General features: G+C 39.8%; 1 protein-coding gene across 28 annotated transcripts in view; it reads left to right on the forward strand.

Annotated features, from left to right (window-relative positions):
- The window catches only part of FER (FER tyrosine kinase), a 428,569-nt gene that overhangs the window by 334,406 nt on the left and 81,280 nt on the right, over nucleotides 1-12,883 (forward strand). The gene's annotated exons all lie outside the window — the stretch shown is intronic.

Raw genomic sequence — 12,883 nt, forward strand, 5'->3', positions numbered from 1 at the left:
TTAGGCATCTGTACATTTTTAAGATAAATGTAAGATGCTGCTTATATCTTAATTTTGATTTCATATTTTATGAAGCTAAAGATTTTGTATGATATTGACCATTTGTATTCTTCCCAATGATCTTACAGATTTTTCTCTCTATTTTTAATTGTAATTACCTAACATCTGAGCTTTTTGTAAGCCTTGAATGCATTAAAAATTGTGTTAATATATCTTTTAAATGGTAAGAGAAAGATAAACAATATAAAATAAATATTAAAAAAATAACAAATATTCTTTGACATTTTGAACCCTTAAAGGAAGGCATCTTAAGATTACTTGAAGCCGGCGCCGCAGCTCAGTAGGCTAATCCTCTGCCTTGCGGTGCCAGCACACCGGGTTCTAGTCCCAGTCGGGACACCAGATTCTGTCCCGGTTGCCCCTCTTCCAGGCCAGCTCTCTGCTGTGGCCCGGGAGTGCAGTGGAGGATGGCCCAAGTGCTTGGGCCCTGCACCCGCATGGGAGACCAGGAGAAGCACCTGGCTCCTGCCTTCAGATAGGCGCGGTGCGCCGGCCGCAGCGCACCGGCCGCAGTGGCCATTGGAGGGTGAACCAACGGCAAAGGAAGACCTTTCTCTCTGTCTCTCTCTCTCATTGTCCACCTACCTGCCAAAAAAAAAAAAAAAAAATTACTTGAAGTAACTGAGTCCCAGGGAGATTAATTGAGGGTCACCTAGACAGTGTCACTGCTAGATATCAGATGTGCAGATGTGCTCACTTCATCCTGATATGCTCCCTCTCATGCCAGCATCAGCATCCCCCCCGATCTCATCCAGCTGCTAGTACAAGTTGAGTATTCCTTACCTGAAATGCATGAGACCAGAAGTGTCTCAGAGCTGGAGTATCTTAATCAAGATCGTTGTAGAGGGGGTGGTACATCTAAGATGTGAATCTCAGCTCTCTGCTTCCAGAGCCCACACACTGAATCACTGCACTAGACTCCACTGCCTGCCCTGCCCTAATAAAGGCGTTGCCCGACCAATGAGGAGACTCAGAGCGGAAGGCCTGATTGTACTAAGCGTGATGGCTTGGTTTTCATTTTATGTTGAACTCTTTGTGATCCTGGGTAAAAGCAGAAGACACTGCTGGGATCTATAAAACGTAAATGTAGCTAGAAATACTAAGGTTTTTTTGTTGTATTTTTAAAAGATGTATTCATTTGTTTGTTGGAGGAGCAGAGTGACAGAGAGAGGAGAGACAAAGAGAGATCTTCCATCCACTGGTTTACTCTTCCAAGTGACTTCAATGGCCAGGGCTGAACTAGGCCAAAGCCAGAAGCCCCGAGCTTCATCTGGGTCTCCCATGTAAGTGGCAGAGGCCCAGGCACTTGGGCCATCCTCTGCTGCCATACCAGGCACATTAGCAGGGAGCTGCACTGGAAATGGACCAGCTGAGACTCAAGCAAGTACTCTGATATGGGACACTGTTGTCACAAGTGGTGGGTTAACCCACTGTGCCACAATGCCAGTCCTTTTTGTTTTAAGAACAGTTGTTAAAATTCAGCAGCATTTTATTATTGCTTCTCCATTTAATGAGAGCTTGAAAATTTATTTTATATCATTGTTATACATTATTGTTTAGATACCCCCTCCTGCTGTATCTGTTAATTAAAAACACAAGATTAGCATAAGGATATGATAATCTATTAGCTGATTAACTGATAACTGATTTTTTATTCCAACATTGATTATAATTCTGAATATAGTAATGTTTTATTTTTATTTTTAGCTTCTAAACCAATTTTGGGACAATATGGAGAGGACAACTTGATAATTTTAAATGTGTCAAAAATATACAGTTCTTCTCTGGCTTAGCCTATTTTGTATAGTGTGATTATCATATAAAAGATAACACAAAAACACCTATATAAAATTATATATCCTGCTACTTTATTCAGTGTCAGAAAGTTTCCATCATTTTAATTAAGACATTTCACTCTCAAGTCACATGTATATTTCCAGGCATGAAAAAGAGGCCTTCTTTTATATTCGATTCAATAACATGTTGGCTTTGGCTGATATGCCAGAGTTTTCTTGCTTCTACTTTAGAAAACACAATGAGGCAATTGGGGTAAAGGGTTTGCTGTTTGATTCACAGTTACTGGCAGGAAAGATGCGGCATATGTAAGGTGCTGTTGAGGAGTTCAGGGCAGTGCAGTGAGCCACACAAGTCCTTGGGGGTGAGTGGTGGGAAGGGAAAGCAGGGAGTAGGAGCACACCAGAGCTATCTCATGGTATTGTTAGGGCTGCTGTTGCCTTAGGAAATGGTAGAAGGGAAGACTGGCCTGTTCTTCCTGCTCTTCAGTATTCCTGACTTCAGTCAATTAGATTGAGTAAATTTGGGATTCAGAGGGTAAAAAAAGTGATGTTTTACATTAAGAATGACAAATGCTTAGTTACCATTTTTCTCTTAGGGCTTCATTATAGAAACTGTTTAGACTAACTTAAACAGTAAGGGAATTATTATGAGGAAATGGGATTGCCTTACAGAACTCCGGGAGAGCAGGTCCACCAGCCTTGGGGCTCCTTGGAACTAGGAACTGTGAAGCAGCCAGGGACCAAGGCAGCACTGCATTCTGTTTTTTCATGTGTCCACTGGGCTTTCATTATTTCTTCTTGTTGAACTGCTATTCCATTTCTCTCTCATTATTTTTTTATGATTTTATTTATTTATTTGAAAAGCAGAGTTAGAGAAGGAGAGAGAGAGAGAGAGAGAGAGAGAGAGAGAGAGAGATATCTTCCATCTGCTGATTCAGTTCCCAAATGGCTGGAACAACCAGGGTTGGGCCAGGCCAAAGCCAGGAACCAGGAGCCAGGAGCTTCTTCCGGGTCTCCCAAGTGTGTGGCCAGTTCCCAAGGACTTGGTCCAATCTCTGGTGCTTTCCCAAGCACATTAGCAAGAAAGTGGATTGAAAGTGGAGCAGCTGGTACTCAAACCAGCACCCATATGGGATGCTGTGCTGTAGACAGTGGCCTAACTCAGTGCGCCACAGCACCAGCCTCTTCTCTCGTTCTAAAGCTCAAAGTTCTACCACATTCGCAGAGGACCCCCACATGACACTTGTGTTAATATAACCTTTTAGGCCCAGCATCTATAGCCAATTAGTCTTTAAATTCAAACTTCAAATCCTTGGTAGGAAGAATTGATTGACCCAGCTACAGTAAGTGTCCACTTCCCATTTCAAACAATAACAAAGCTAGACGGGAAAGAGCCTCAGAGTTACTGCATATAGAGCTAGCGTAGAGAATCTCTGTGTGCAAGGAGTAGTTCTCAGAGAATGCGCTGTGCACTAAGGAGCTTCCCAATAGATGGCTATCCTGCACTCTGAGTGCTCCTTGTTTGCCGAATGCATTCATTATCTCATTTAATCCTCATATGTGTAAAAGGTTGACACTACTTATCTTAATTTTACAATAGAAAAAAATTGAGCTACAAAAGAGCAATTTGTCCACTGTCATATACAGCGGGTAAGAGGAAGAGTCAAGCCTGTACTGAGCTTTCAACAAAGAGTGTGAAACAGTAAAAACTTTCAACCAAGTGTTACTTACGTTTCCAATTTCTTCCTATTTGAAGATATGGTCAACCATGTAGATATTCTCTCTTATGAAGCAAACCTTAAAACTATTTAATTAATGCTATTTAAAGAAAGCCTCATTAAGGGGATAAGAGAAAATTTTATAAATCTCATCTACATATTTTCTTGGATGTCTCATGGTATGGGTATGCAGCTGGTCCATGGCATCTCCTTCAACCATTTTTTTGGTGTTTAAGATTTATTTATCTGTAAGGGAGAGAGAGAGAGAGAGATCTTCCATCCAGTGTTTCACTCTCCAAATGGCCACAATGGCTGGGGCTGGGCTGGGTCTCCCACTGTGGGTGCAGGGATTCAAGGACTTGGGCCATCTTCCCCTGTTTCCTCAGGCACATTAGTGGAGAGCTTAGCTGGAAGTGAAGCAGCCAGGACTTGAACCTGGAGCCCATATAGGGTGCAAGTCTTGCAGGCAGCAGCTTAACCTGCTGTGCCACAAAGCTGCTCCTTAATCCTGGTTTGTAACAGCTCATTACAAGAGGTAGGATTTCAAGCTCAGAAAAGTGGACTTGGGCTCACAATTATCCTAGAGATTTGGTTGACTATTGGTTGAGTTTAGGTTCTCAAGTCAAAAATGGTAAATTTGGTTTGTCGCTCCCCCTCTTCGTGGAGGAACGACACAGGACCCTGCGCTGTTCTTTCGTCTGCTCGGCCCTCCCCGGGTTTGCTGCTGGTTCTTCCCGGGTTGGCTACTGTCCCTTCCACCTCCGTGGAAGGGCAGTTCCCCCTGGCCACATTCCCCACTTCCGCAGGGGAGCGGCACACCGCCGGCTCTCTGGGGGCTGCACAGGTGTTCCCCTTAGATGTTCCCTTAGATGTTCCTGGTGCATGCCGTCTCTCTCCTCCTTTATAGTCCTCCTCCGCCAATCCTAACTCGGCTGCCCACACGCCGAGTACGCTGCTCTCCAATCAGGAGCAAGTCCTACAGTTTATTGGTTGAACTGGAGGCAGCTGTGCGGAAGCTGTTTACTTCTCTCCCAGCGCCATATTGTGGGAGAGCAGATGCATAGAATAAGTCTTAATTCCAGTAACTCAGTCCAGTCCGGATTGCTCCCCACATGGTTGATGGAAATTCTGGCCTGTGGAGGATCTATCAAGATCTGGATGACTGAACTCAAGCCTACCCTGCCTACCCTGCCCTTGGTCCTTCAGTTCAGAATCAGAGCAATCAACATATGGAACTAAGAACTCTGGCCTGTGCCATTTACTGGGCATGGGTTCATTTCAGTAATTGTAAGGATCGCTGCTGGGTTTTCTTTCTGCCAAGTAACTGTTTCTAAGTGTTATTTATCCTTCATTTTATAAAACATGAAAGTTGTATGAGACGGCCTTTTCATTCATCACGAGTCCAGACTGTTTCCCTCAACATCACCAGCTCCGACACCCAGGGGCCTCATATTTCTAGAGCCATGTAGCAGCTTCAACATCCATCAGGGTTAAGACCACAGACTTGGAGCTAGAATGTTCTGTGTGTGAATCCTGGCTCCGCAGTGTATTAGCTATGTGACTTCAGGCCCCTATCACTTCCATCCCGACCTCAGCATTCCCTATAACATTGACCCTGCTTTATTTTTTTGTCACAGTCTTTGCTATCATCTCATGTTTATTTATATAGTATTTATCTTTGTGTAACCATGTGTATATATGTGGCATATGTTTACACACAAAAGTCAAGTGCTGATTTACTTTTTGTTGCCTGTCTCCCCCAACCAGAACGTAAACTTGATGAGGACATTATTTTGTTAGTTACTCAGTCCTCCATACAAAAACCAGTATCAGCATCTAGTTGGTGTTCGCTAAAAATCTGTTGAATGAATGAGTGAATCAAGTTACTTACCGTGCTCCTGTTTCTCCTGAAATAAAACAAAGCTAATAATATTTATTCTAACACACTGTATTTGGTTAGATAAGGCTACGTAAGTAGGAAAGAAACATCTCAAGACTGTCCACTAGAGAATATCCTTATGGCACTTCAGAGTATCACAGCGTAGCAGAAAAAGATCACACATGTCCATAGCATTTCAAGATTAGATCATGTTGCCTGTTTTGCCAAAGATGCAGAAACTTTCCAGAACAAGATGTCCACATAAAACAAATAGAGGATATCTCAGTTCACATTACCATGGTTCCAGGACTTTCTATGCTCACACTGTGTGTGCCTGTGGCATCTTCCTGCAACACTGGAGTGGAGTCCACACCACCATTCAGCAAGTGCATCTGTGTTATGTTACTGAATGTGATGTTTTAAACAGAGCTCCACTGGCCCTTCTGCCAAACTCAGTTGTCTCCAAGGTCACATTCTCACTTGGGAGAAAGCAAAGTTAAGGCCTAGATGTCTCTAGGCAATTTCTATCTTATCTCCAGCACATTTCTTCACAGTTAACTTCCCACTCTCATTACGCTTTTAGCTAAGTGTCACCAATACCAACTAAGCTTGGACCAAACCATCTTCTGTGTACGGTGGCTGCAGTGGTGAATGAAACAAAGCTGGGGGAAATGGATAATAAGTATATTAAAAATTTAATAAATATAAAATATTCCTCACACACACACACATATATATAAGTGATATGTAGGAAAATAGAATAGGAATCAAATGGTGGATCAATCAATTTTGTATAAGATAATAAGAGAATACCCAAAAGAGATAGAGGAGGCAGCCATGTTAATTGGATCTGAGTGCAGGAGGCCTTCTTAGCAGTGAGTATAGCAGGGGCAAAAGGCACTGAGACAGGGACATCTAAGTGTTTCCAAACGAGGCCAAGAGACAGAAACCAGGGTGAGTTATTAGGTGGTCAAATCACAGAGGTCTTATAAACCATTGAAAGAGCTGGAGTCTTCAGACTGTGTGAGGTGGGGCCATTGAGGCCTGACTTGATCTGTCCCAGGTTTTTGAAGAATCAGTGGGAATTCTGTTTCAAAAATAGACTGAAAGGGCCACCTACAGAGCAAGAAAACTAATTAGAGGGCTCTTGTGATAATATAAATGTGAGATAGTGGGAGCTGTACCAGATGGTAGTGACAGAAAGCGCTAGCAGTGGTTGCTTTCTGGGTATGTGTTGAAGGTAGAGCCATCAGGATTTGCTGATATGTTAGATGCAGCATATAAGAGAAAGGGGGCATGAGAGGTGATTTCACTTTCTTACAGAGTCTTCCCTACTTAGTCTTAATATATCACTTTCCTCAAAAGTCGGGTGAATAGAAGACATCCTCCAATATTTTGTTTTTATGTCATTCAAGTAACTGTAACATAATTCTTCAAATAAAATAAGTGGAAACCATAACTTGTAGTTTTATTTTTACTGGGGAGCCTACTGTGTGTTGAATATTGGTGCTGGTGATATAGTCATGAGCAAGATAAACAGAGTAGCACTTACTCTGGCATTCTTTTTTTGTCACTCTAACTTTACAGTTCTTGTAATGGGACAAAGTGACCTTGAAATAGATTGCACTCAGGGTTTTATCTCCAGCTTTTTGCATTTAAATAGGGCATATATTGCCCAAATAAGTTGCAAATCTTGAACAAGTATGCTTGTAAATAGTATCCTAGTTCATAGACCCACTGACTTAGAAAGGCAAGTGCCAGAACACAGTCTTTTCTGGTAAAGCATGTGCACTTCAGAAAAAGAAAGAAAAGCAAAATTGAATGAATGCGTGATTTCATGAAATCGAGGGTCATGCCCCCCCGCCCCCGGGATATCAGATTTTATGAACACAAATACTTATTTACTACATAGTGTGGCTAATTTATAATAACAAATCATACTTAATTATTGGAGAGTTAGTGTCATCTGTAGAACTAAGGTGATATGAAAGAGGAGGTCATTCACTATTATTGTATTTAGTATGCAAAAGGCCATTCCCTTCAAAGGTAAGATTGTATACTACACAATAAAATGACTTCTGTTATAATATGTGCTAAATTCTTTTATAAAATAAGAGAGACTAGTTAGAGACTAGTTAGTTTGTGGTCTGGGTGCTTATTTTTACTTTTTATGGACATATTTTTATTGCTATGGAAAAAAAATTTGAGACTTTTGTATTCTTGAATTGATCTTTTAATGCTGTACTTCTTTTTTGTACAATGTTATTTGGGTTTTTTTGGAGAGGAAGTAGGGCAAATTTTTTTTGTTAGCATTTTTCAGTGAGTATTTTTCATATAGTAAAATGACTGGTAAATTAATGAATAAATAAAGTACGTCCAAAGTGTTGTTTAATTGAGTGATTAGTCTTTCTAGAAAAATAATTACAAGTTGTTCTGTCCATGAATGTTAATCTTCCATTTTCACTTTTCATTGATTAATTTCTTTATAATTCATAAAAGAAGGGAGATGTATATAAGCATGCAAATTCTGACAGTCCATATTCTTTTTCTGTCATGAGTTAGTATAAAGACTTTGAGACGCTTTAGCCATTTTTCAAATTGTTTGAATAAGATAATTCCTAAATTTATGTGTGGCAATGGCAGTGATCTTTTCAGAATACTGTCATCCTCCAAGGACCAGAGAAGGTCCTTGTTTGAATGCATTTTTCTCCCAGCAGTGATTGTTTATTTATTACTCTGTCTTATCTCAAACAATGGTTGGGGCTTTAAAAAGCAGCGGTGGCTTATAACATGCCAGAAAGTATTCATTTTTAACATGTACTTTGTCATAATTGGTAGTAAGCAACCAAGGTACTGTTAGGTACTGGAGTTCTGGAGTGTTGGGAGGTATGGATATTTAACCTCTTTGTCCCTCACCTGGCATCTTCCCACTTGCTGTGCTAGCACAGTTGCTGGGTACTTAGCTCCTTGCTGTTTAGGACAGAAAGCATGTAACAAGTAACTTTAACCCCACTGAGTAATGTTTCTTCCTTCATTCTTAAGATTCTCCTTTTGTCTCTTTAAAATTAAGCTTCAACTTACTTATATAAATTAATGAAGAAATACAATTAAATAATTGTATCTGTTACTTAAGATGTTTAAAAACACCAGGCAGGACATAACCATATAGTGTAATAAACAAATAAGCTATAAAATTTTGTAGAATCAAAGGAGAACCTGGTGGGAATATTATTTAGGAATTTGCCTTCTTTCTTAATCATATTTTCTAATCATATTGTGCCATGTTCCTTGAGTACATACCATGTGGAGGAAAAAATGATCATTTTCATATCAGATTTATTCTTAAGTACATGTATTAGTAGAAACAGATTATTGGGATTTCTGTATGCCTTTTACAACAGACACATTATCTCACTTGGTGAAATGTCTAAGTTTTTTCATATCTTCTAAAGCCTTTCTATGTCCCACAGATAATGAATGCCTTCTATTGTGAAGGGTCCTCTTCAGACACCTCCCCTAATCTCAGAGAAATTGACAGCAGTAAGTTAAAGCTTAAAAAAAAAAAAAAAAACCTTGATAGCTTAAAAAACAGTGCATTGGGAGAGGAGAGTAAATAAGAAACAAAGATAGATTTCTGAAAGAATTTTATAATAGGAAGAAAAAAGATGGCACACAGCAGTGTAAGTTTTAAAAGCCATGAACAAATATTGGGATACTTTATTGCATTTCTTGTATATGATCAACTTCATTAAAAACAAACTTTACTTTTAACTGTGTTTAACAGAACGTTGCCCCCCGCCCCAGCTGCATGCACACAGTATTAAAGTATATTTCATCTGCTTATTTCATAGTCACCCTGGTCTTAAAAGGCAGTCACATCGCAGCTGCTCTAAATGTTAGTTCAATTGAAAGCATTCAGTGTGTCCTTCAGCAGTTTCTGTTTGGGCCTCTGGTAGGTGCTGGGGATCAAATGCTGAGCAAGTCAAATGGAGTGTCTGTCCTCAGGTGCCCACATCTAGTGAGTGAGAGTCACAGGAACAGATATTCATACAAAAGAGCATTTTAAGTAGGATACGACCATATCAGGAAGCCCTGAAGAACTGACATGTGAACTCAAAGAAGCACCCAAGGGAAGGCAGAAGTAAGGAAGGGATTAATGAGGAGAGAGAGGGGTATGGTGGTGCAAAATACAATGACCTTTCAAGGCAGTGAAGGGAAACCAAATAAGACTGAGATGAGTTTTTACTCAAGATGCCACAAGGAGGTAGGAGGGACCAGGCCCTGTGAACGTAGGCCAGGTGTAAGGGCACAATCTGGACCCTAGGAGCTATGGAAAGCCATTGGAAGATATTTCAATAGGAAAGATCAGATTGAAGTTTTCCATACAGATCTCTCTGGGCTAGGTATTATGGAGAACAGGACTATAGGAAGGATGGATATCAAGGAGGGAAGCCACCATTGAAGTATCTTCACGTCACTGGGTTGTGCTGCTAGATAATAGGATTTGATTCATTCAGGAAACTGTGGAAGAGTAGCATGATTTTTGGCGGCAGTGGTGGTGGTGGTGGTATTGTTATCATGGGCAGAAAATTAAGAGTTTTAACTGTAATGTGGACGTGCTGAATCTGAAGTAGCTGTAAAATATTTGTGAGCCATTGTGTAGGCAGGCGAGCGTTTAGACCTGGAAATAAAGGGAAGGACCTAACCTGGAGATCACAGTGTGAAAATTAGGAAGAAAAATGAGTGAAAAAATAGATGAATGAAGCATTGAGGCTTGGAATTAATCAGTGAATCAATGAAAAATATTTGGGGTTGGGAAACAGAAGAATCCACGACTTTCTGAACTCTACATGTGTTTGAAAATTCATTCAGTTTTGCCTCAAGACTTGCAAAATAAGGAAACAATTTCAAAAATTACTTTGAATTTATGAGAATAGTACCCAGTGTTTGTCATTTCGAATACTGTTAATCCAACTTGACAGAAAAATAACTCTGGAATAATGTTTGTTTATATAACTTATTAAGAAACCACTTTAATGTTAAAGTGCTTCCTTTAAAATATTAAATTATATCAGCATGGATAACTTTATAGTTCTGCAAATAACAATGACAACTGGGAAACAAAAAAGAAAAATATGTTTTTATTGTACCCAGAAAATTCTGTAATTCCATCTTAACAAACTATCAGTAGTAAAAAGAAATTTGTAAAAAAACAACATTCGTAGAGAGAAACCTATTTGGAAATTTTTCTTCAAGAAGAACTATCTGGTTTTTCTTTCTTGCTGTCTGATCAGAACAACTGCTGGCAACATTTGGAGTAAGGTGACTGTGAAAGCCTTACCTGGTGTTTTTGTGCCCTATTAGTTTTCTTGCCCTTCTAATAGGAGAGAGAGATTAGCTTTTCCCCTCCAGTATCTTTATTAAGCCCTTGTTTTGGAGCTGAGTCAGATCCATCTTAGAAGCACTGCTTGAAAGGAGTTGTCCAGTGCATAAGGCCCCTGCAGTGGTATCGGTGCATGTTCTTACTGAGCTTCACCGTGACGCTTTGTGGGTGTCCTGATGAGAAGAGCAAACTGGTTTCTCTCTGCTCTAGCACATGCCCTGCCCGTCTCAGTAGGGTGGAACCCTTCACACCTTCCCAGAAAGCTGTGCTCTCTGGATCCATCTGCCTGTCTTTCCTGATCCATCTCCCTGTCCAGCTGTCTTTGCCAGCACAAAGTTGCTCATAGTCTAGAATCCCCTGTATTTTGAGAAGAGGTATTATAAGCTCTCATCATTGGCAAATTTAGAACAAGTCTGATGATGCCAGAATATCATGCTTGTCCTCCACAATCATTCAACTAAATAGTGTGGAGCTAAAAATCTGGCAGGTGGTGAGGTTGGAGGGGTGGTGATGGGAAGCTTTTTAAGTTTTGCTGGAATAAAAGCTGACTTCCTCCTCCCTGATTTTCATCTACCTTAAGACCTCTGCCTAGCGATGACTTGGGGACGACAGAATTCCTCAGTTAAGCAGGAGGAAAGGGTATAAAGAAGGTGTGTGTTGTGTTGTAGATACCTACTCAAATATATCTTGTTTTTTTTTTATTTTTTATTTTTGAAAAGCAATGGAATAAGAAATAGGATGTTTCAGAAACCTTTTTATATTACAAGATGAAAAGGTCTGGGAACCACTACTTTGAAAAAGTGTCTGTTGAAGAAGATTCTGTTTTCACCTCCTGACAACACAAATTTACTTAAATTTTGCATTTGAAGCCCTTCTCTTTGAGCTGCTCAGTTCTTCTGAAGTTGTTGCAATGGTGTTGCTTTATATGGGGCTACTGCAAAAAGTTTGTGGAAATGGAATTAAAAGAAATTTGTTTTGGTTCAAAAAAGTTTGAAATCCATGCATGTAAGGAGTCTTCAAAAATTTATGGAAAATATGTACTTGAAAAAACTAAAAGCTATACATGGATTTCAAAATGCTTCAGACCCAAGTAAACTTGTGTTTTGATTCCATTTTCTTTTTTTTTTTAACTTTTATTTAATGAATATAAATTTCCAAAGTACAGAATATGGATTACAATGGCTTCCCCCCCATAACGTCCCTCCCACCCGCAACCCTCCCCTTTCCTACTCCCTCTCCCCTTCCATTCACATCAATATTCATTTTCGTTCCTCTTTATAGATTCCATTTTCTGTGAGCTTTTGAAGTAACCCCACATGTGCACGCCTGCACAGCACAAGCTGGGAGCACCTTGAGGGTGGACTCATGTTTGATGCATGTGTGATACTGTCCCCATTACATGGCACAGTACCTGGCGCATAGTAGAACTGAGTACGCATGCATGAAAGAATTGAAGGGAGATTAAATATTAGGAATATAAGCAGCACAGAATACGCTTGACCTTTATAAATTATATAAATCAGTGAAAAAAGGATTTTTCCTTAATTTGTTCCAAAGAACATACACTCAAAATGTTATATAATGCTAAATTATTTAATATGCAAGAGAAAAGCCATGGAAAATGAGTAACAGATGAAAAAAAGATATAGAAATAAGAAAATGTAAAGTCTGAGTGTAAGAATGGCTTTTCCAGGTTATCCCTTATGCTTTCCCTGGTAATAATGGTTGTTGCCAAAGTGACGTTCTTATAGTTGCAAGTCTGTTGTTTGTCCACACAGTACAGTGTATATAAGCACTTCCTGACCACTGCATTTATGGCCCTCACTCCAGTGTACAAGGACTTGTCATAGGATTGATTAAATCTGTTCATAAGCCATGTCTTTTATAACTCACCGTGAATGAAAATGGGTGATCGTGACATACCTGAGGGCTGTTTCCTATAACTAATTCATTTCTTTTAAGGTTCTCAATACCTATCAGTTATTACTGTTTCATTTATCATTCTTGAATGTTGTAATATTGCAATGTTTGAATAGACAGAAGTAAA

Source organism: Oryctolagus cuniculus, chromosome 14, assembly GCF_051225735.1.
Source record: "Oryctolagus cuniculus isolate XC-2025 breed Fujian yellow rabbit chromosome 14, ASM5122573v1, whole genome shotgun sequence".
NCBI classification, from domain to species: Eukaryota; Metazoa; Chordata; class Mammalia; order Lagomorpha; family Leporidae; genus Oryctolagus; species Oryctolagus cuniculus.